Source organism: Oncorhynchus mykiss, chromosome 10 (assembly GCF_057628025.1).
Source record: "Oncorhynchus mykiss isolate SJ-2025 chromosome 10, ASM5762802v1, whole genome shotgun sequence".
Taxonomy (NCBI): domain Eukaryota; kingdom Metazoa; phylum Chordata; class Actinopteri; order Salmoniformes; family Salmonidae; genus Oncorhynchus; species Oncorhynchus mykiss.
In genome coordinates, this window is record NC_143031.1 from 56,082,960 (window position 1) to 56,106,545 (window position 23,586).

Consider the following 23,586-nt stretch of genomic DNA (forward strand, 5'->3'; position numbering starts at 1 on the left):
TCAATCAAAACACTATGAATACAACAAAGAGATTATCAATTATTCCCAGGCCAATCTGAAACTATTCTAATCCCGTCATGCACTGGTGTAGCGTGAAGTTATTTCCCCCACTAATGGTTATTCTCCCCCCCCCCCCCCCCCCCGTACTAGCTCTGACTTTGCTGATAGCTATTTTATTGAGGAGAAATGTACTTACTATGAATGTGATCTGTGGTTGTCCCACCTAGCTATCTTAAGATGAATGCACTAACTGTAAGTTGCTTTGGATAAGAGTGTCTGCTAAAATAAAAAATACGTAGATAAAGGATTAGGATTGGAGGAGAGATCCTAGATCTGTACCTCAGGGAAACTTTACCTTTAAAAGTTGGCACGGGGTACCTGGACCGAGTCGATATGCATGGGTATGTGGTAATTAAGGTAGATATGTACATATACAGTGCATTCGGAAAGTATTCAGACACCTTGACCTTTTCCACATTTTGTTATATTACAGCCTAATTCTAAAATGTATTAAATTGTTTTTCCCCTCATCAATCTACACACAATACCCCATAATGACAAAGCAAAAACTGAAAAGTATTGAGACCCTTTACTTAGTACTTTGTTGAAGCAACTTTGGCAGCAATTACAGCCTCAAGTCTTCTTCAGTATGACGATACAAGCTTGGCACACCTGTATTTGGGGAGTTTCTCCCATTCTTCTCTGCAGTTCCTCTCAAGCTCTGTCAGGTTGGATGGGGAGTGTCGCTGCACAGCTATTTTCAGGTCTCTACCGAGATGTTCAATCGGATTCAAGTCTGGGCTCTGCCTGGGCCACTCAAGGACATTCAGAGACTTGTCCCAAAGCCACTTCAGCATTGTCAGTCAGGTTTGCTCCAGACGTGACGAGTTGGCATTCAGGCCAAAGAGTTCAATTTTGTTTTCATCAGACCAGAGAATCTTGTTTCACATGGTCTGAGAGTCTTTAGGTACCTTTTGGCAAACTCCAAGTGGGCTTACATGTACCTTTTCCTGGGGAGTGGCTTCCGTCTGGCCACTCTACCATAAAGGCCTGATTGGTGGAGGGCTGCGGAGATGGTTGTCCTTCTGGAAGGTTCTCCCTTCTCCACAGAGGAACTCTGGAGCTCTGTCAGAGTGACCATTGGGTTCTTGGTCACCTCCCTGACCAAGGCCCTTCTCCCCCGATTGCTCAGTTTGGCCTGGCGGCCAGCTCTACGAAGAGTCTTGGGTGTTCCAAACTTCTTCCATTTAAGAATGATGGAGACCACTGTGTTCTTGGAGACCTTCAATACTGCAGAAATGTTTTGGTACCCTTCCCCAGATCTGTGCCTCGACACAATCCTGTCTCTGAGCTCTATAGACAATTCCTTCGACCTCATGGCTTGGTTTTTGCTCTGACATGCACTGTCAACTGTGGGACTTCATGTAGACGTGTGTGTATTTCCAAATCATGTCCAATCAATTGAATTACCACAGGTGGACTCCAATCAAGTCGTAGAAACATCTCAATGATGATCAATGGAAGCATGATGCACCTGAGCTCAATTTCTAGTCTCATAGCAAAGGGTCTGAATACTTATGTAATAAGATATTTCAAACATTTAAAAAAAATTGGTGTTTGTCATTGTGAGTTATTGTCTGTAGAGTGATGAGGAAAAAATACATTTAGTCCATTTAAGAATAAGGCTGTAATGTTTAAAAAAAATTGGATAAAGGGAAGGGGTCTAAATACTTTGAGTCAAACGAGTTAGTGCAGAAAGGGTCAGATGCAGATAGTCTGGGTTGGTTAACTATTTAACTAACTATTTAGCAGTCTTATGGCTTAGGGTAGAAGCTGTTCAGGGTCCTGACTTGGTGCATCAGTACTGCTTGTCATGCGGTAGCAGAGAGAACAGTCTGACTTGGGCGCAGTGTCCTGCTACTCACCAGTGTGTTCTGTGCACCACATGCTTATTACTTTAGTATTCTCCCAGCACAGTGCACAATACATTGTAAAGTTATAATCAGTTCTGCATAGGGGTAGGTACGGGAGACAGGCCTACCCCTTCACAGACACACCCCACTCTGAGCCAGCTTGCTTCTTCTCTTTCTGTCACTATCAAACTATCAAGGAATTCTGTAATCAAACAGGAATGAAAAATAACTTCCTTCTTTCTTTTCTTTTTTAAGTATCTGAAAGGGGCTTTCATGGACTGCTGCATAATGTCGGTTGTCATAGCAACAGCCTCCCTCCTGGGAGGGAGGGGCTGCAGAGTGATCCCCTTAGTAACCAAGGCCACGCTGCGAATTGAGCGCGCGCGGGATTCCCCAGCACGCAGAATGGAAATGAGAGAAAGAGTTACTGTATGTTTCAGGTTGGGCATGATAATAATAGTTTTGAAGTTGGACATTGACAGGAACAAAACGTTTCACTGTTGCAGAAAAGTATCAAAATAATGTGATTTTAGAGGGAGAGTTTGCAAACATTCTTGAGTTTGATTAGGCTATGTGAAATAATTACTGTGGAAAGGAGCAATTACAAAATTATAAAAAATAAAACAAATCTATATATAATATATAATATGTAATATTTATCATTTAAATATTTGTATGTTAATGCATAGACTGTAATAAAATAGAAAACAAACAAACAAAACAGTCAATTATCTACCCTGTCACAAAAAAAAATCACAAAAGCAGCATGCACTTGAATAATGTATGAAATATAGTTTATTTTGGTACATCTGCTTCGCACATCCAGTGAATGTAATATTGATGGCGTTTTAAAGCGGATTGGGTTGATGCATGTGTGTATTCCGCTGGGATTGCCTCCTTGCCTCGCTTTTTTGGCAGATCAGATATGCCTTTAAACCTGCAGCATAGAACCAACCCACTGCTTCATTTCTCCTGAAATTGACAGAGAAGGCAGGGGGCGCACAGTTTTTGCTCCTCTCTCGTAAATATTGCCCTGGGGATACTGACCGACAATACATACATTCTCTAACAAAACGTGAGTATTTTTCAGTTTATTCTTGGAGGGATACTCCGATATCTGTTCAATGTGTTCGTTGTTTGTTGCGTCATTGTAAATTATTGCAATTAGTTTTATCAAACGATGCATGTAGGTAGTCAAGAGCACATTCTTGGGACACATGCATTATTTTTCGAAGATTGTTTCAGTAGCCTATTTCAACGTTGAAAGTTGTTTCATTGTTTCAGTTACTCTCACCACTTGCTTTATCAGCGCAAGAAAGCAATGCGTGTCATATGCAGTCTTGTTTGATTCAATATATTTGTATGGTTTGACTTGTAGGCTATTCACATGCATTGTTGTCATATGTTTGCAAGGTCAATGTTATTCACACTACTTCACCCCTTGAATGGCTTGGTCCTTGTCTCCCCGGGTTCCTTAAACAATCTAAATAAATCATTCATTTTGAATTGAGTGCTTGGTCTGCTTGCTGTAGTGTTGACATGAAGATAACATATATCCTTCTGTAGCCTACTGGGTGTCTTGTTATTTCATGATCATTGTTTTTGTTCTGGAAGTATGCCTTCTCAATTCATAAGTACATGACTTGGATCAAAGACGAATCCTTGCATTTCACTTTTTTCCCCCAGGGTCTGTGAGCCAGGTCCTTTCTTTTCTTAAGATACTGTACTGTACCTACGGTAGAGTATGCATTGACATAAGATAATGGAGAAGAGCTGAATTGCCTAGTCTTGCTTGGCTCCTGTATGCAGACTCATGCCTCGTGAGTGATGCTGCTATAACTACCATTTACAGGAGATAGCCCTATCTTCCTTATACAGACAGACACAACCTCCATGCACTGATCCAAGTTCAGCTTTATTATAATGGTAAAGTTTGGGATCCAGGTATAAGCTGATCCCAGAACAGGGATCTCTGGAGCCGCTATTTTCTTCTGAGTATAAACTGGCCTGCGAACAGTTGTCATGCACTGCTGTATCCTGACCTTAACAGTAGGGTGTCATTTAGCCTTGTCAGAGGTGATTTTGTCATTGGAGGGTTTTGAAGGGCCATCATCTGTCTGATTGGGTAACATGGCATTATAGGTGAGGGATGCATGGATGAAATGCACCTGGGGCCATATGTATCAAGGGTCTCAGAGTAGGAGTGCTGACCTAGGATCAGGTCCCCTCTGTCCATGTAATGTTATTCATGGTGATCTGAAAGGCTAAACTGAACATAAATCAACACTTGATCCGCCCAGGACAGGACTAGAGTATGTAGGCCTGCGCTGGGTTAAAACTATTGATGCTATGTTAGCATTTTAGGTTATTCATTTCTTGTCCTCCTTGTTTTTGTTGAATTTAAAAAAAAAACTTGCAATGGTCACAATATGTGATTGCGTCAGCTTACTTATTTCACTACTGTCATTGTAGGTTGCTGGATAAGATGCGACGTCTATGGTTGCACGTACTACTATCTCATTTGTTGTTCTCTTTCATTGAGACTCATTCATGAAGTTTGTGAGAAATCCAGGCATTCTTCCATTCACACAGTAGTTTGGTGTGCTCCAGTGGACTTCACATGAATTAACCACCTTGCTTCAGTCACGGCTTCACACGGCTTCATTCAATTTACATTCGTTTTCCTCAGACACCCAGTTCCTCTAAGGAGATTGTGTCAGTGAACGCACTGTAAAGTCTTATTACATAAACTCTCTCTCTCTCGCTCTTTTTCTTTTCATCTCTCTCTCTCTCTCTCTTCATCTCTCTTTCTCTGCCTCTCTCTCAATTGAAGGGCTTTATTGGCATGGGAAACACGTTCACATTGCCAAAGCAAGTGGAATAGATAACAAACAAAAGTGAAATAAAAAAGTCTGAAATGAACAGTAAACATTACGTTTCAAAAGAATAGACATTTCAAATGTTATATTATTTGCTTTGTACAGTGTTGTAACAATGTGGAAATAGTTGAAGTACGAAAGGGAAAATAAATAGACGGATAAATATAGGTTGTATTTACAATGGTGTTTGTGCTCCACTGGTTGCCATTTTCTTGTGGCAACAGGTCATAAATATTACTGCTGTGATGGCACACTGTGGTATTTCACCTAATACTGTAGATATGGGAGTTTATCCAAATTGGATTTGTTTTCAAATTCTTTGTAGTTCTGTGTAATCTGAGGGAAATATGTGTCTCCAATATGGTCACACATTTGGCAGGAGGTTAGGAAGTGCAGCTCAGTTTCCACCGCATTTTGTGGGCAGTGTGCACATACCCTGTCTTCGCTCGAGAGCCAGGTCTGCCTACGGCGGCTTCTCTCAATAGCAAAGCATTGCTCACTGAGTCTGTACATAGTCGAAACTTTCCTTAATTTCGGGTCAGTCACAGTAGTCAGGTATTCTGCCACTGTGTACTCACTGTTTAGGGACAAATAGCATTCCTGTTTGCTTTGTTATTTGGTTAGTTCTTTCCAATGTGTCAAGTTATTATCTTAGGGTTTTCTCATGATTTGGCTGGGTTTAATTCTGTTGCTGTCCTGTGGCTCTGTGGGGTCTGTTTGTTTGTGAACAGAGCCCCAGGACCAGTTTGCTGAGGGGACTTTTCTCTAGGTCCATCTCTCTGTAGGTGAGGACTTTGTTATGGAAGGTTTGGGAATCGCTTCCTTTCAGCTGGTTGTAGAATTTAATGTCTCTTTTCTGGATTCTAACAATTAGCGGGTATCGTCTCTCTCGCGCTCGCTCTCTCTCGCTCTCTCTCTTTCTCACTGTTTCTCACTCTAACCCCCCTCTCCTCCCAATCTCTTTTCTTGGATGGCTGCCCACCACACTGGCAAAGTCCTCCTTGTCACATCACTGGCTCATGAATGCAGTAACTATTTCTCAGAAACAGGAAGTAGCGTGGGACGGGTGCTGCAGTATGTTGGCAGGATGCGAGTTCCTCCTCTACTGCACCAGTGCAGTGCAGCCCCAGAGCTGGACCTGAGGGATTGTTTTGCTCTTCTCATGGCCTACATATATTGTATATGCAATGTTTCTCATTTCAGGAGTAGGGAGAAGTTGCCCCTAGACACGGATCTTGGGTCAGTTTAACATTTAACACAAGGTTAGGATTATGGTTGGTAATACCCAGGGGGTGCAGGCTTTTGTTATTTCCTAGTATTAACACACCTGATTAGCTTCAACAAGAGTTTGGTGATTAGTTGATGAGTTGAATCAGATGTGAATTGAGATAGTACTGGGCTGGAAAAAAAACATTTGCAACCTAGCGGTTCCCTCCAGGAATGTATTGAGAAACACTGCTACGTATATTTAGGAAGGAGGAAGGTACCAGTCACTATGCAGTTCACTCCTTTATACGGGCCCTTGTAGATTTTAAGGATCGGATGGGTATAAGACTGTTGCAATAGTGCTGCATAGCCTTCTGGTTAGTTAAATGGAGTTTCTGACATATTGCTTATTCACGTTATTCACTCATTAGATCTTAAAGGAGACATCAATAAGACTTAGTGTCTAGGTTCATCTCTCTAATGCATGTATGGAAAACACTGCATGTTGCTCAAACCATGCTTCAGTGTGGCAATATAGCCTTGCCTCCCAATCATGGCCGTATTGATTGTTTGTAGTGGCTAGGCTACTGGACAGTTGACCACTTATTGATTTATCCAGTTTGGACACAGCCTGTTGGCCCAAAAGGCTCACAACACTGGTGTCCTTTGACATTTGGTGACCCGTATGTGAGGATGTGGGTCGATGGCAATGGTTGCTGCTGGAAGCCAGGCTGGTTCTGGCTGGTAGTTGTCAATGTGCAGGGTGACTAAATGGAGGTAATTGGTTGCAACACACACGCTCACAAATCAGACACACACCCACACACGCAAATACCCACTCACAACAAGTGTATTTCCCAGTCATACCAGTAGGAGATGTCAATGGCTCACAAAAGGAGCATGAGCTCATGAGTCGATGCATGAAATACACCATTGTACCGAAAGTCTCCCACACACACCTTCACAACAACAAATTAGATGGTTATCTAGGGTCAGTTTTGCATTTCCCACAGTAATGGTTAATGTAAGGATTGAGGGAGGGGAAGCTGATCCTAGATCTGTACTGTAGCTAGGTGAAACTTCACCCCAGAGTATGATGGAGATGCTGGAGGTGTAACACTGGAGTGTTCTCTTGCTGTTTGTGATGCTGTTTATTATGAGTGACACACACACACATTGGAGAGGTTAAAGTACATTTTGATATAGTGGTGCTGGAGACGTAGCAGCATATCATTTACGGGTGGCCTACTACCCTCTGTACTGTATTACATGCATACAGACTATCCTACCGATCCTCGATTTCGGCGATGTCATTTACAAAATAGCCTCCAACACTCTACTTAGCAAACTGGATGCAGTCTATCACAGTGCCACCCGTTTTGTCACCAAAGCCCCATATATGCTCTCGTCGGCTGGCCCTCGCTACATATTCGTTGTCAGACCCACGGGCTCCAGGTCATCTATAAGACTTTGCTAGGTAACGCCCCGCCTTATCTGAGCTCACTGGTCACCCTAACAACACTGCGCTCCAGCAGGTATTTCTCACAGGTCATCCCCAAAGCCAACACCTCGTTTGGCCGCCTTTCCTTCCAGTTCTCTGCTGCCAATGACTAGAACAATTTGCAAAAATTGCTAAAGTTGGAGACTTATATCTCCCTCACTAACTTTAAGCATCGGCTATCTGAGCAGCTCACCGATCGCTGCAGCTCTACACAGCCCAACTGTAAATAGCCCATCCAACTACCTACCTCATCCCCATATTGTTTTTATTTACTTTTTTGCTCCCCAGCATTACTACTTGCACATCACTTTTCACATCTATCACTCAAGTGTTAATTTTCTAAATTGTAATTACTTTGCTACTATGGCCTTTTATTGCCTTACCTCCTAACTCCATTTGCACACACTGTATATAGATTTTTTCTATTGTATTATTGACTGTACGTTTGTTTATCCCATGTGTAACTCTGTGTTGTTGTTTTTTGTCGCACTGCTTTGCTTTATCTTGACCAGGTCGCAGTTGTAAATGAGAACATGTTCTCAACTGGCCTACCTGGTTAAATAAAGGTAAATAAAAAAAAATTAAAACATACATACAGTTGAAGTCGGAAGTTTACATACACCTTAGCCAAATACATTTAAACTCAGTTTTTCACAATTCCTGTCTTTTAATCCTTGTAAAAATTCCCTGTCTTAGGTCAGTTAGGATCACCACTTTATTTTAAGAATGTGAAATGTCAGAATAATAGTAGAGAGAATTATTTATTTCAGCTTTTATTTCTTTCATCACATTCCCAGTGGGTTAGAAGTTTACATATACTCAATTACTATTTGGTAGCATTGCCTTTAAATTGTTTAACTTGGGTCAAACGTTTTGGGTTGCCTTCCACAAGCTTACCACAATGAATTGGGTGGACAACCCAGAAATGGACAACCCTTGTAATACATTTCATACAAAATGGTAAACCCATAAATCAGCTGTAAACCTGGTCTTTGCAAACAAAGGTCTTTCTAAACTGCAATTTAGAAAGACCTTTGTTTGCAAAGACCAGGTTTACAGCTGATTTATGGGCTGTGCTGATAAACATTTGCAATACATGTTTAACTTTTGATGTCTTGAGATGTTGCTTAAATATATAATTTTCCGCCCTCATGAAGCCATCTATTTTGTGAAGTGCACAAGGCCCTCCTGCAGCAAAGCACCCCCACAACATGATGCTGCCACCCCTGTACTTTACGGTTGGGATTGTGTTCTTCGGCTTCCAAACCTTCCAAGCCGTTTTTCCTCCAAACATAACGATGGTCATTATGACCAAACAGTTTGATTTTTGTTTCATCAGACCAGAGGACATTTCTCCAAAAAGTACGATCTTTGTCCACGTGTGCAGTTGCAAACCATAATCTGTCTTTTTCATGGCGGTTTTGGAGCAGTAGCTTCTTCCTTGCTGAGCAGCTTTTCAGGTTATGTTGATATAGGACTTGTTTTTACTGTGGATATAGATACTTTTGTACCCGTTTCCTCCAGCATCTTCACAAGGTCCTTTGCTGTTGTTCTGGGATTGATTTGAACTTTTCGCACCAAAGTACGTTCATCTCTAGGAGACAGAATGCGTCTCCTTCCTGAGCGGTATGACGGCTGCGAGGTCCCATGGTGTTTATACTTGCGTACTATTGTTTGTACAGATGAATGTTGTATCTTCCTGCGTTTGGAAATTGCTCCCAAGGATGAACCAGACTTGTGGAGGTCTACAATTGTTGTTCTGAGGTATTGGCTGATTTCTTTTGATTTCCCCATGATGTCAAGCAAAGAGGCACTGAGTTTGAAGATAGGCTTTGAAATACATCCACAGGTACACCTCCAATTGACTCAAATGATGTCAATTAGCCTATCAGAAGCTTCTAAAGCCATGACATAATTTTCTGGAATTTTCCAAGCTGTTTAAGGGCACAGTCAACTTAGTGTATGTAAGCGCACGCACACACACACACACACAATAGCTTGTTTCCATGGCACCCATAATTTATTGGTGTGATGTGGTGGCTGGTAAAATGGGTCAATGTACCATGAAAAGGTGGCTCGTAATTGTTTACAGTCAGAGAAGCAATAGAGTAGATTTAGGACAAGTGACTGAACTGATGAGTTGTCTTAGCGAAGAAGATAGTTGTGTAAATGGATGAGCTATGCCTGACCTCAATGCTGTATCTAGGATAATAGTGTGTGTCTGTGTGTGTTTTTCTGTCTGTCTGTCTGTACATGTCTAGGTCTGTGTGTGCGTACTGTAGTTCCAGGGCTCTCATCTTGCAACCAATCCAAGCATGAAATGGCATGTAAGCTCTCTGCCCACTCATCTCATCCTCTCCGGGTTCAATGCTAACAGAGTAGTGCACTAAATTTGGGACGCAGCCTCTTTCTCTTTCCAAGCAGATTTATACCAACTCCCTTCTCTTATCTCATCTTCCGCTGAGGCCAACATACGTGAACTTTCATTCATTGAAGTGGCTCCTAACCACTGAATCCTGATCAGATATTGTTCCATCCACATTATGGGGATTATTATTTTGTATGTGAAAAGGTGATTCTAGGAGTTCGTCTCATTAGTCTAATGTGGATTCCTCTCGTTGGTTCCTCTCCCTATTTTGTTCTAATCTCCACTGACTGTGGTGAACGTATTATTTTTTTATAAAAATATATATATATATACACTGCTCAAAAAAATAATAAAGGGAACACTTAAACAACACAATGTAACTCCAAGTCAATCACACTTCTGTGAAATCAAACTGTCCACTTAGGAAGCAACACTGATTGACAATAAATGTCACATGCTGTTGTGCAAATGGAATAGACAACAGGTGGAAATTATAGGCAATTAGCAAGTGGTTCTGCAGGTGGTGACCAGACCACTTCTCAGTTCCTATGCTTCCTGGCTGATGTTTTGGTCACTTTTGAATGCTGGCGGTGCTTTCACTCTAGTGGTAGCATGAGACGGAGTCTACAACCCACACAAGTGGCTCAGGTAGTGCAGCTCATCCAGGATGGCACAACAATGCGAGCTGTGGCAAGAAGGTTTTCTGTATCTGTCAGCGTAGTGTCCAGAGCATGGAGGCACTACCAGGAGACAGGCCAGTACATCAGGAGGCCGTAGGAGGGCAACAACCCAGCAGCAGGGCAAGGAGGAGCAGGAGGAGCACTGCCAGAGCCCTGCAAAATGACCTCCAGCAGGCAACAAATGTGCATGTGTCTGCTCAAACGGTCAGAAACAGACTCCATGAGGGTGGTATGAGGGCCTGACGGTGGGGGTTGTGCTTACAGCCCAACACTGTGCAGGACGTTTGGCATTTGCCAGAGAACACCAAGATTGGCAAATTCGCCACTGGTGCCACTGAGCACATGTGACATGTGACAGTCTGGAGACGCCGCGGAGAACGTTCTGCTGCCTGCAACATCCTCCAGCATGACCGGTTTGGCAGTGGGTCAGTCATGGTGTGGAGTGGCATTTCTTTGGGGGGCCGCACCTCCATGTGCTCGCCAGAGGTAGCCTGACTGCCATTAGGTACCGAGATGAGATCTGCTTTTTTTTCTCCTAAAGTATTTAGATTTACTTCGGATCTGGAATCCCTCAACTGAAGCTAGCCAGCTAACTACCAGCTATCAGTCAGCAAACCATTGCCAGCGGTCATCAGCTAACCTTCAGCTCGGAAAGCTCTCGTCAGTTCGAACAGCGTGACTAACCAGAGCATAACGGACCGGTTATTTTTATCCCTGGATTCCTACCTCAAACTGAACATTTTCATCTGGATCTTCACAACTAGCTAACCACAATCCCGGATGACTACTCCTGGCTAGCGTTTCCATCCCAGAGCAAGCACAAATTAGCTTGAAGCTAGCCCGGCCAGGGCTCCTGTGCTACCACCGAAGTATACTCCTGGGCTACAATATCCGGACCCCTTCTACAGCCGGTACGGGGCGTGGAACCCCGCAGATCCCCTACGACTGGAATACCTACATAATCTGCCTGAGGACTCCCAACAGGCCCCTCAGGCGCGACGCCCGCTGAAGGCCCATTATGCTAACCAGCTAGGCTGGCTAGCTACCTAGAGCTACTTGGAACCCAACTAATTCCACGACTGGTCTATCGATGTCACCACACGAAGACGCAAAAACAGACTTACCCCCCGACGTCCCCCAAAGGCTAACTTTCTAGCCCCTGCTATCTGCTTGCTTGCTAACCCGGTCGGCTAACTGCTAGCTTGCCTGCCCGGTCTGCTAACGGCTAGCCCTTGCTAACTGCTTGCTTGCTAACCCGGTCTGCTAACTGCTAGCCCCTGCTAACTGCTTGCCAACCCGGCCTGCTAACTGCTAGCTTGCCCCGGTCTACTAACTGCTAGTTTCCGGCCCCGGCCTGCTAACTGCTAGCTTACCTGCCCGGTCTGTAACTGCTAGCCCATGCTAACTGCTTGCTTGCTAACCCGGCCTGCTAACTGCTAACTTGCCCCGGTCTACTAGCTGCTAGCTTGTTTAGCCCCGGCCTACTAACTGTTGGCTTGTTAGCATCGGTATGCTAACTGTCTGAATCGCTGTGTCCCCAGCCAGCCCAACTACTCACTGGACCCATATGTTCACTTGGCTATGCATGCATGCCTCTCTCTAATATCAATATGCCTTGTCCATTACTGTCCTGGTTAGTGATTACTGTCTTATTTCACTGTAGAGCCTCTAGCCCTGCTCAATATGCCTTAACCAACCATGTTGTTCCACCTCCTACATGCGATGACATCACCTGGTTTAAACATATCTAGAGACTATATCTCTCTCTTCATTACTCAATGCCTAGGTTTACCTCCAATGTACTCACATCCTACCTTACCTTTGTCTGTACACTATGCCTTGAATCTATGCTATCGTGCCCAGAAACCTGCTCCTTTTACTCTCTGTTCTGAACGTGCTAGACAGCCAGTTCGTATAGTCTTTAGCCGTACCCTTATCCTACTTCTCCTCTGTTCCTCTGGTGATGTGGAGGTTAATCCAGGTACTGCAGTGCCTAGCTCCACTCCCACCCCACAGGTGCTCTCATTTGTTGACTTCTGTAAACGTAAAAGCCTTAGTTTCATGCATGTTAACATTAGAAGCCTACTCCCCAAGTTTGTTTTACTCACTGCTTTAGCACACTCTGCCAACCCAGATGTCTTAGCCGTGTCTGAATCCTGGCTTAGGAAAACCACCAAAAACCTTGAAATTTCCATTCCTAACTATAGCGTTTTCCGCCAAGATAGAACTGCCAAAGGTGTTGCAATCTACTGCAGAGATAGTAATACAGAACTCTGCAGGCTATCTAAGTCTGTACCCAAACAATTTGAGCTTCTACATCTAAAAATTAACCTTTCCAGAAACAAGTCTCTCACTTTTGCCGCTTGCTATAGACCTCCCTCTGCCCCCAGCTGTGCCCTCGATACCATATGTGAATTGATTGCCCCCCATCTATCTTCTGAGCTCGTGCTACTAGGTGACCTAAACTGGGACATGCTTAACACCCCGGCCATCCTACAAACTAAGCTTGATGCCCTCAATCTTACACAAATTATCAATGAACCTACCAGGGCACCCTCATAGTAAACACGGGCACCCTCATAGATGTCATCCTAACTAACTCGCCCTCGAAAATATAACCTCTGCTAATTTCACTCAAGATCTCAGCGATCAATGCCTCATTGCCGGCATCCGTAATGGGTCTGCAACCAAACGACCACCCCTCATCACTGTCAAATGCTCCCTGAAACACTTCTGCGAGCAGGCCTTTCTAATCGACTTGGCCGGGGTATCCTGGAATGACATTGACCTCGTCCCGTCAGTAGATGATGCCTGGCTATTCTTTAAAAGTGCCTTCCCCACCATCTTAAATAAGCATGCCCCTGTCCAACAATTTAGGACTAGATATAGTCCTTGGTTCACTCCAGACCTGTCTGCCCTTGACCAGCACAAAAACATCCTGTGGCGTTCTGCATTAGCATTGAATAGCCCCCGTGATATGCAACTTTTCAGGGAAGTTAGGAACAAATATACACAGGCAGTTAGAAAAGCTAAGGCAAGCTTATTCAAACAGAAATTTGCAACCTGTAGTACTAACTCAAAAAAGTTCTGGGACACTGTAAAGTCCATGGAGAATAAGAGCACCTCATTCCAGCTGCCCACTGCTCTGAGTCTAGGAAACACTGTCACCACCGATAGATCCACTATAATTGAGAATTTCAATAAGCATTTACAGCTGGCCATGCTTTCCACTTGGCTACCCCATACCCCGGTCAACTGCCGGCACCCTCCACAGCAACCCGCCAAAGCCCCCACCATTTCTCCTTTACCCAAATCCAGATAGCTGATGTTCTGAAAGAGCTGCAAAATCTGGACCCCTACAAATCAGCCGAGCTAGACAATCTGGATATCTAAAAGATATTTGCTGAAATTGTTGCAACCACTATTACTAGCCTGTTCAACCTCTCTTTCGTATCGTCTGAGATTCCCAAAGATTGGAAAGCTGCCGTGGTCATCCCCGTCTTCAAAGGGGGTGACACTCTAGACCCAAACTGCTACAGACCTACAGTGCCTTGCGAAAGTATTCGGCCCCCTTGAACTTTGCGACCTCTTGGCTTCAAACATTTCAGGCTTCAAACATAAAGATATAACTGTATTTTTTTGTGAAGAATCAACAACAACACAATCATGAAGTGGAACAACATTTATTGGATATTTCAAATTTTTTTAACAAATCAAAAACTGAAAAATTGGGCGTGCAAAATTATTCAGCCCCCTTAAGTTAATACTTCGTAGCGCCACCTTTTGCTGCGATTACAGCTGTAAGTCGCTTGGGGTATGTCTATCAGTTTTGCACATCGAGAAACTGAATTTTTTTTCCCATTCCTCCTTGCAAAACAGCTCGAGCTCAGTGAGGTTGGATGGAGAGCATTTGTGAACAGCAGTTTTCAGTTCTTTCCACAGATTCTCGATTGGATTCAGGTCTGGACTTTGACTTGGCCATTCTAACACCTGGATATGTTTATTTTTGAACCATTCCATTGTAGATTTTGCTTTGTGTTTTGGATCATTGTCTTGTTGGAAGACAAATCTCCGTCCCAGTCTCAGATCTTTTGCAGACTCCATCAGGTTTTCTTCCAGAATGGTCCTGTATTTGGCTCCATCCATCTTCCCATCAATTTTAACCATCTTCCCAGCAGGCCCAAACCATGATGCTGCCACCACCATGTTTGACAGTGGGGATGGTGTGTTCATGGTGATGAGCTGTGTTGCTTTTACGCCAAACATAACGTTTTGCATTGTTGCCAAAAAAGTTAAATTTTGGTTTCATCTGACCAGAGCACCTTCTTCCACATGTTTGGTGTGTCTCCCAGGTGGCTTGTGGCAAACTTTAAACAACACTTTTTATGGATATCTTTAAGAAATGGCTTTCTTCTTGCCACTCTTCCATAAAGGCCAGATTTGTGCAATATACGACTGATTGTTGTCCTATGGACCGAGTCTCCCACCTCAGCTGTAGATCTCTGCAGTTCATCCAGAGTGATCATGGGCCTCTTGGCTGCATCTCTGATCAGTCTTCTCCTTGTATGAGCTGAAAGTTTAGAGGGACGGCCAGGTCGTGGTAGATTTGCAGTGGTCTGATACTCCTTCCATTTCAATATTATCGCTTGCACAGTGCTTCTTGGGATGTTTAAAGCTTGGGAAATCTTTTTGTATCCAAATCCGGCTTTAAACTTCTTCACAACAGTATCTCGGACCTGCGTGGTGTGTTCCTTGTTCTTCATGATGCTCTCTGCGCTTTTAACGGACCTCTGAGACTATCACAGTGCAGGTGCATTTATACGGAGACTTGATTACACACAGGTGGATTGTATTTATCATCATTAGTCATTTAGGTCAACATTGGATCATTCAGAGATCCTCACTGAACTTCTGGAGAGAGTTTGCTGCACTGAAAGTAAAGGGGCTGAATAATTTTTCAGTTTTTGAATTGTTAAAAAAGTTTGAAATATCCAATAAATGTCGTTCCACTTCATGATTGTGTCCCACTTGTTGTTGATTCTTCACAAAACAATACAGTTTTATATCTTCATGTTTGAAGCCTGAAATGTGGCAAAAGGTCGAATACTTTCGCAAGGCACTGTACATGGGGCAATATCAGAATAAACGATATGTTGATTCTGTCTCTTCGCAACAAAATCTACAGAGCTGAGATTGTTGCCCCTCCATATATATTGCATTCTGTTGGTGGCAAGAATTTTATATAATAATTTAAATTGAAAAACTCTAGGTGTTGAGTAAAGTGTAGTTTTTTTTGTACCAGTTCATAAACCATGTGCCATGGAATTGGTACATCGAAAATCTCCTCCCATTTATTTTGCAACCTGTATGGCGCAGCTGTCAACATTTTTGTCCTCAGATGACACTGGTATATTTTTCTATTTATGCCATTTCCTTTCAGCTAATTTGTATCTTTAATATCTGTTAGGAAAACAAATTCTCTACCTTCTCCCTTTTCCACTTGCCTCCTTAATTTTTGTGGTATTGCTGAATTTGGTTGTAAATTTGGTTTGAGCAGATATTCCCATATTTTCGATAACTGCATATGTGACATAACTCCTCCATTTCTATTCATGATATCATTAATAAACTTAATAACATTTAAAAAAAAATTATCCATAAAGAATGAGTTTAGCCATAGCATTTGTTGTAATATTTGTTCTTTTCTGGAGGATCAAACTGAAATTGTAACCAGTTTTATATGGCTTGTTTAAGAAAGGGTGATACTTTAAGTGATTAGTCGGAAATGAGAAGTTGTAATCTGTATGAAGGCAAAAAAGCTATTTTTTAACAGAGGATGCGCTTTTCTTAATAATCTACTGGAGAAGCATTTTGGGTTTAAGTATAACTTATGTATGAGTGAAGCTTTTAGTGAGTGGTTTAATGCTTTAATATTTAATCATTTCAGCCCCCCCAAACTCATATTCATTATATAAATAGGCACGTTTAATTTTGTCTGGCTTAGCATTCCAAATAAAATGAAACTTTTTTGCTTATATGATTTGAAACATCATCTGGAGTAGGCAATGCCATTAGTAAGTAAGTAAACTGTGATAGTTTTGTCAAATCAATGTAATTTTTCCATAAATAGACAAGTATTTACCTCGCCATGGTTGCAAAATCATATCTATTTTTGCTAACTTTCTATTGAAATTGTGTTAAGTTCATTTATATTTTTTGCGATTTTAATTTTTTTTTTTTTATATATGTTTACTTCACCATCCACCCATTTTATTGGTAAACTACAAGGTAGTGTAAACACTATTTTTTTTAACGATCCAATACGTAATATGGTAGGACTAGAAAAGTGACTTAGAATCATCAGCATACATCGACACTTTTGTTTTTATCCCCTGGATTTCTAACTCCTTGATGTTCTTGTTGGATCTAATTTTAATAGCTAGCATTTCAATGGCCATAATAAATAGATATGGAGACAATGGACAACCTTGTTTTACTCCTCTTTATAGCTCAATACTTCCTGAGAAGTAACCATTGTTTACTATTTTACATCTGGGGTTGATGTATATAAGAGTTTCACCAAAATGTATTCTAGGCATTTACAGTGGGGAGAACAAGTATTTGATACACTGCCGATTTTCGTCACCTACCAACCAGTAAGAATTCCGGCTCTCACAGACCTGTTAGTTTTTCTTTAAGAAAATTCGTTACCTGTATAAAATACACCTGTCCACACACTCAATCAAACAAACTCCAACCGCTCCACAATGGCCAAGACCAGAGAGCTGTGTAAGGACATCAGGGCTAAAATTGTAGACCTGCACACGGCTGGGATGGGCTACAGGACAATAGGCAAGCAGCTTGGTGAGAAGGCAACAACTGTTGGCGCAATTATTAGAAAATGGAAGAAGTTCAAGATGATGGTCAATCACCCTCGGTCTGGTGCTCCATGCAAGATCTCACCTCGTGGGGCATCAATGATCATGAGGAAGGTGAGGGATCAGCCCAGAACTACACGGCAGGACCTGGTCAATGACCTGAAGAGAGCTGGGACCACAGTCTCAAAGAAAACCATTAGTAACACACTACGCCGTCATGGATTAAAATCCTGCAGCGCACGCAAGGTCCCCCTGCTCAAGCCAGCGCATGTCCGGGCCCATCTGAAGTTTGCCAATGACCATCTGGATGATCCAGAGGAGGAATGGGAGAAGGTCATGTGGTCTGATGAGACAAAAATAGAGCTTTTTGGTCTAAACTCCACTCGCCGTGTTTGAAGGAAGAAGAAGGATGAGTACAACCCCAAGAACACTATCCCAACCGTGAAGTATGGTAGTTGGAAACATCATTCTTTGGGGATGCTTTTCTGCAAAGGGGACAGGACGACTGCATCGTATTGAGGGGAGGATGGATGGGGCCATGTATCGCGAGATCTTGGCCAACAACCTCCTTGCCTCAGTAAGAGCATTGAAGATGGGTCGTGGCTGGGTCTTCCAGCATGACAACGACCCGAAACACACAGCCAGGGCAACTAAGGAGTGGCTCCGTAAGAAGCATCTCAGCGTCCTTGAGTGGCCTAGCCAGTCTCCAGACCTGAACCCAATAGAAAATCTTCGGAGGTAGCTGACAGTCCATATTGCCCAGCGACAGCCCCGAAACCTGAAGGATCTGGCGAGGTCTGTATGGAGGAGTGGGCCAAAATCCCTGCTGTAGTGTGTGCAAACCTGGTCAAGAACTACAGGAAACGTATGATCTCTGTAATTGCAAACACAGGTTTCTGTACCAAATATTAATTTCTGCTTTTCTGATGTATCAAATACTTATGTCATGCAATAAAATGCAAATTAATTACTTAAAAATCATACAATGTGATTTTCTGGATTTTTGATTTAGATTCCGTCTCTCACAGTTGAAGTGTACCTATTGCTAAAAAAAATACAGACCTCTACATGCTTTGTAAGTAGGAAACACTGACGATTTTGCAGGTTATCAAATACTTGTTCTCCCCACTGTATATATAAATTCTAATTGTACTATTTCAAATGCCTTTTCAAAATCTGCTATGAAGACCAGACACATGTTTTCTTCAATGTTTCATAATGTTCAATTGTTTCAAGTAATTGTCGTATATTATCTCCAGTATATCGTCCATGTAAAAAATCTGTCTGATCAGGATGAACAATATCTGGTATAACCTTTTTATTCTATATGTTTGCAGTAATGAAATCAGTGTAACGAACCTCGTCCTCCTCTTCTGAGGAGGAGTAGCGAGAAGGATTGGAGGACCAATTTGCAGCGTGGTAAGTGTCCATAATGTTTATTAAAATACATAAACACTACGAAATACAAAACAATAAACGTGAAATGAACGAAACAGTCCCGTGTGGTACAAACACGGAAGACAAACACCCAAAACCCAAAAGTGAAACCCAGGCAACCTAAGTATGATTCTCAATCAGGGACAACAATTGACAGCTGCCTCTGATTGAGAACCATACTAGGCCGAACTCAAAAACCAACATAGAAAAACAAACAGACTGCCCACCCAACTCACACCCTGACCATACTAAAACAAAGATAAAATAACAGAACTATGGTCAGTACGTGACAATCAGACCACCTTGTTGAGTACCTGAAAGTCTACCATTTGTATAAGAGTAATTAAAACATGCTAATAATGGTTCTTTGAGTACGTCTAAAAAGGTCTGATATACCTCTACTGGTATATCGTCAAGCCCGGGTGTTTTTCCAGACTGAAAAGATTTTATTGCCTCAAAAAGTTCCTCTTCTGTAAGTTGGCCTTCACACTGGTCTTTCTGTAAATGTGTTAATTTTACATTATTATTATTATTATTATTATTATTATTATTATTATTATTATTAAGAAATAAATCCTTACAGTTAACATAATTCAGTGGAAAAGGAGACTGAAAAGAAACAGATGCTTCAAATATTTTGCTTCTTCTTTCAAAATATAATTTGGTGAATCATGGATAACTAATAAAATAAAATAATTTTTGGTAGAATTTCTGTTTTGAAAATGTTTGTGCATTTTTCCATCCAATTCGCCTTATTTTTGTAATACATTACACTTGGAGGTAGTTATTCAAGAACAATCATTTATTTTTGTTTTTCCTCTAACCTATTTTGTGTCTCTATAATACAGTTTCCATTACCATCTACCTGCATCGTCCTCTATTTACTTTATTAGTCTAATCTCTTTTGACCTAAACTGTTTTTGTTTTAATGATGAGTATTGCGTTCAATCGCCTCTAAAAGTACATTTGAAAGTGTCCCATACAATAAGGGGATCTGCTGTACCTATGTTGCACAAAAATATATATATATATATATATTATGAATTATTTTGTTATAGCTAAGAACAAATTGTCATCCAATAGTCTTTGATTACATTTCCAATATCCCCGTCCACATGGAAATTCTCTAAGAGTTTTTGGAGGCCAATTAGATGGTGGTCTGATCGCATTCGGTCTCCTATTAATACTTTTTAAAACGTTTGATGCCAGCAAGAACGAGACTAGGAAGTAATGAAGACGGCTAGCTTGATTAAGCCTCCTCCGTGTATATCTCACTAGGTCAGGGTTTTTTCACCCTCCATATATCCACTAGTTCTAATGTATTCATGATCTTTGTGATCTCCTTAAGTGCCTGAGGGTAATGGTTTGTAGAATGACTTCCTTTATGATCCATTGAGGTACTTAAAACCGTATTATGTTCTCCCACCATAATAGTAGATTATTTCGTTGCTTGTGAGCTCAATAGATTATTACATATATTTTTGAAAACGTGTGGATCATCATTATTTGGCCCATATAGATTAATTAGCTAGATCTGTTTTTTTGTCCAATAGCATATTCTAAGTAATCCATCTTCCTTGCGGATCTGTTTGCACAATCGGATGAAAATGTGTTTTAATTAGTATATCACCCCTTTTGAGTGTCTTTGCCCATGACAAAAATATATTTCTCCCTCCCAGTACTTTTCCCACCCAACCTCATCTATATTTCTATTTGTAGTTTCCTGTAAACAATAGATATGATATTTTTTCTCTTTTAGCCATGTAAAAATGGATCTTCTTTTTTTATGATCTACTAAGCCATTAAATTATAACTTGCTATACTTATTTTCCCACTTACCATAATGATACCCAAGTTTCAATTATACTTACCACAACCAATGTTTGTAAACTTACCATTAAAAAGCACCATGATGATTAAGTGTCCATATAGTTGTACCATAATAATTTGCACTGCTAAGCATACTGTAGCAGCAACTTTGTAAACCTCCAATTGTCCTAACATTCCACCCACTAAAACCTCCCCCAATAGCTGTAGCTGCAACTTTGTAAACCTCCAATTGTCCTAACATTCCACCCACTAAAACCTCCCCCAATATCTAGGTCTGTTGTCACTGAGACCATCAGACCATCTCCCTGACTCATGACACACCTCATTATATCCTTTTGTATTCCGACAAAAAAAAGGAAGAAAGATTCTAATGGCCGCTAATGACTGCAAGTCAAAATTAGTCTTATCACATTATATCCTCTTGTATCGTGCCATGGCTGTGCCAGGGCCGACCGCAAGCCAACCCCGGGCACTCCCTTATGGGAAGGCATACTAATAAGTTCTACTCGCAGTCGATTCCGACACAGCCAAGGCACCACAGCCAAGAAAACATGCAGTACTGATAATCCAGAGCGAGTAAACCTGTAAATCCACCCACCCTACACATTTACGTTTTTTATTCCAGGTTCATTGCGCTATCACCTCGGCTGTTTTACACATTGTACACCATGTTCGGCATGATCACTCAACTGTCTTTCACACTTGCTGTTGTATCCCAGTAAGTGTATGTTTGTTATATAGAATGACCAGTGGACATTATCAGAGAAGCCCTTCTACCATCTATTAACACAGAGGCCAGCTAGGCTGTACGCAAACCTCTGTTGAGTCAACCAAGTACACTCTGTCCCGATGTACAGGGTCTTCAGGGTCTTAATCCCTTTAAGTGAGGGTGGAAGTGGTTAGGGAGGAAACAAATGCATTTGGTGATTGCTGCAGGCATTATTAGGCTCTGCCAATAGCATTACAGTAGGAGGGAGAGAGGAAATTCCCCAAGGGCAGGTCTGTGGCATGGGGAAATATTGGCTAGAGAGTATGTGTGTGTGGTGGGTTTTTTTGAAGGGGGGGAGATAGGGCTAGGGATCTCTGTATTTTTCTCGGTCTGTATGTCTGTCTGCATACATGTATTTTATGTTTGTTCGTGTGTGTTGACAACATGAGTGATCCTTTCATTGTCCAGTGCGGTGCTGCAGTTCCAATGGCTGTGCTGTGAGAGATAGGGAGATTGAAGGATATTTAAGAGGAAGGCTTTGTTGGCATCAGTGGCACCAGACCCAAACAGGATAGACTGAGTTAGCCTTACTGCCCTCTGTGCAGAGAGTGGTCCTTCTGCTGTCTGACATATACACTCACACAGCACTGTTCACCAGACTCTTATTGTTGTTTTCAAGACCCCAGGGAGCTTCAGTGAGTGGCATGTTATTATGACCAGTGCTCCCTTGATCCTGGTGATTTGTAGGTAAAGTCATTTTGAGGAAGTAGTATATCTCTCCCCCGTGCCTTAACATACTATCTTTGTTTGGGGAGATTTCTCCCTGCCCTTGTTCACTCCCCTTCACACATCTGAGTAAAAGCAACATGGCAAAAACTAGTTGGAGCTATTGCTTACACCTACTCTGTCGTTTCAGGTCTGTGGACCACAAACCACAAGGCTACTTTGACAACCTGTTGGTTAATGAACAAATATATAACCTACAATGTTTATCCTTACATAAGGGGTGTCAAACTCATTTCCCAGAGTGCTGTTTTTCTGCTGGTGTTTGTTATTTCCTTTCAATTTGTGTCCAGTTAAGATCTAGACAACAAGGAGGGGGATTCCTAACTATTCAATTACCTTAAATGATCAATCAATGACAAGGGAGTGAGCGAAAACGTGCAGACACTCCGCCTTCCAGGATTTGAGTTTGACCCTTGCCTTAGACAAACAAGCAGAGAGTTTTTGGGACAGCCAAATAATAATTAATAAAATAAATTGGTGCTCAATTTGCTCTCTACTGTATTTTTGCATGTATTTCATGAGTATGGTCTTTTAGTGAAGACTTTGCAAGAAGTGATAACATAATTCTTAATTAACTTTAGTCAATAGTCTGCATATTCATTCATCATCCACTAGTGTTTTGCTCCAGGCCTTGTGAGGCCAACAACACTTCAGCTTTTAGCTCTGTAGTGGCTTTGCTTCCTGATCAATAACTGCACACACAACTATACCAATGTGACTCAGTACTTTTCCAAAGGATGCTGGGATGTCAGCTGGGTAGTGTTCTTGGTGTATGTTCATTAGACACCAATCTGAAGAAATGGGACTGAAACTGGGAGGGAAATTTGATTTGACTTGAACTCCAATAAAAAATGCTTGTTTTTGTTTTCTGTTACAAAATGTTTCGCCACTTTGTGCCCTAATGAACACGACCCAAGAAGATGCTGGAGGGGCCTGGTACTGGACTCCTAGTGCCCTGTTCCATTTTGGCCACTAGACCCTTCCCTTAGCCCCCACCTCTGCTGTTCACAGATCTGAAATTACTTGATCAGTGAAAACAGTAGGCCTAATAGTGCAAATTAAGCATAGCCTATTTAGTGAGATAGGGGGGAAGCCATTGCCGTATTGCTTCCACTTATCCAGTCCGTCCACATCTGTGAACACTGAATGGGTAAGAATATGGGGTAACGGCTAGGGACTTAAATGGAACCGAATCCAAAACCGTCACAAAACACTCCCTGTCGATTTAAAAATCTACTGATAAAGGCCTATTCCACAAAGGACTAGCTTTTCTACTTTATTGCCCCGAACTTAACCTCTTGAACCATACTTTTCCCCAGCCTCAGGGGCTTTGACTACTATTTAGTACTGTTTTGCTCACTTTGGTTCTTGTATTCATTTTCTCTGGTATGATTCAAAG

The 23,586-nt window shown here is 41.9% G+C and overlaps 1 protein-coding gene across 4 annotated transcripts in view; it reads left to right on the forward strand.

Annotated features, from left to right (window-relative positions):
* Positions 1–2,840: 2,840 nt before the first annotated feature.
* The window catches only part of trim2a (tripartite motif containing 2a), a 69,829-nt gene continuing 49,083 nt past the window's right edge, over positions 2,841–23,586 (forward strand). The window contains exons 1-2 of one of the 4 annotated variants that reach the window (XM_036933393.2): positions 2,874–2,988; positions 18,763–18,844. The gene's annotated coding sequence lies outside the window, so the exon portion shown is untranslated. Of the gene's footprint in view, positions 2,989–18,762; positions 18,845–23,586 lie in introns of all 4 variants that reach the window. The other 3 variants (XM_036933388.2, XM_090187161.1, XM_036933390.2) reach the window with 3 other exon arrangements.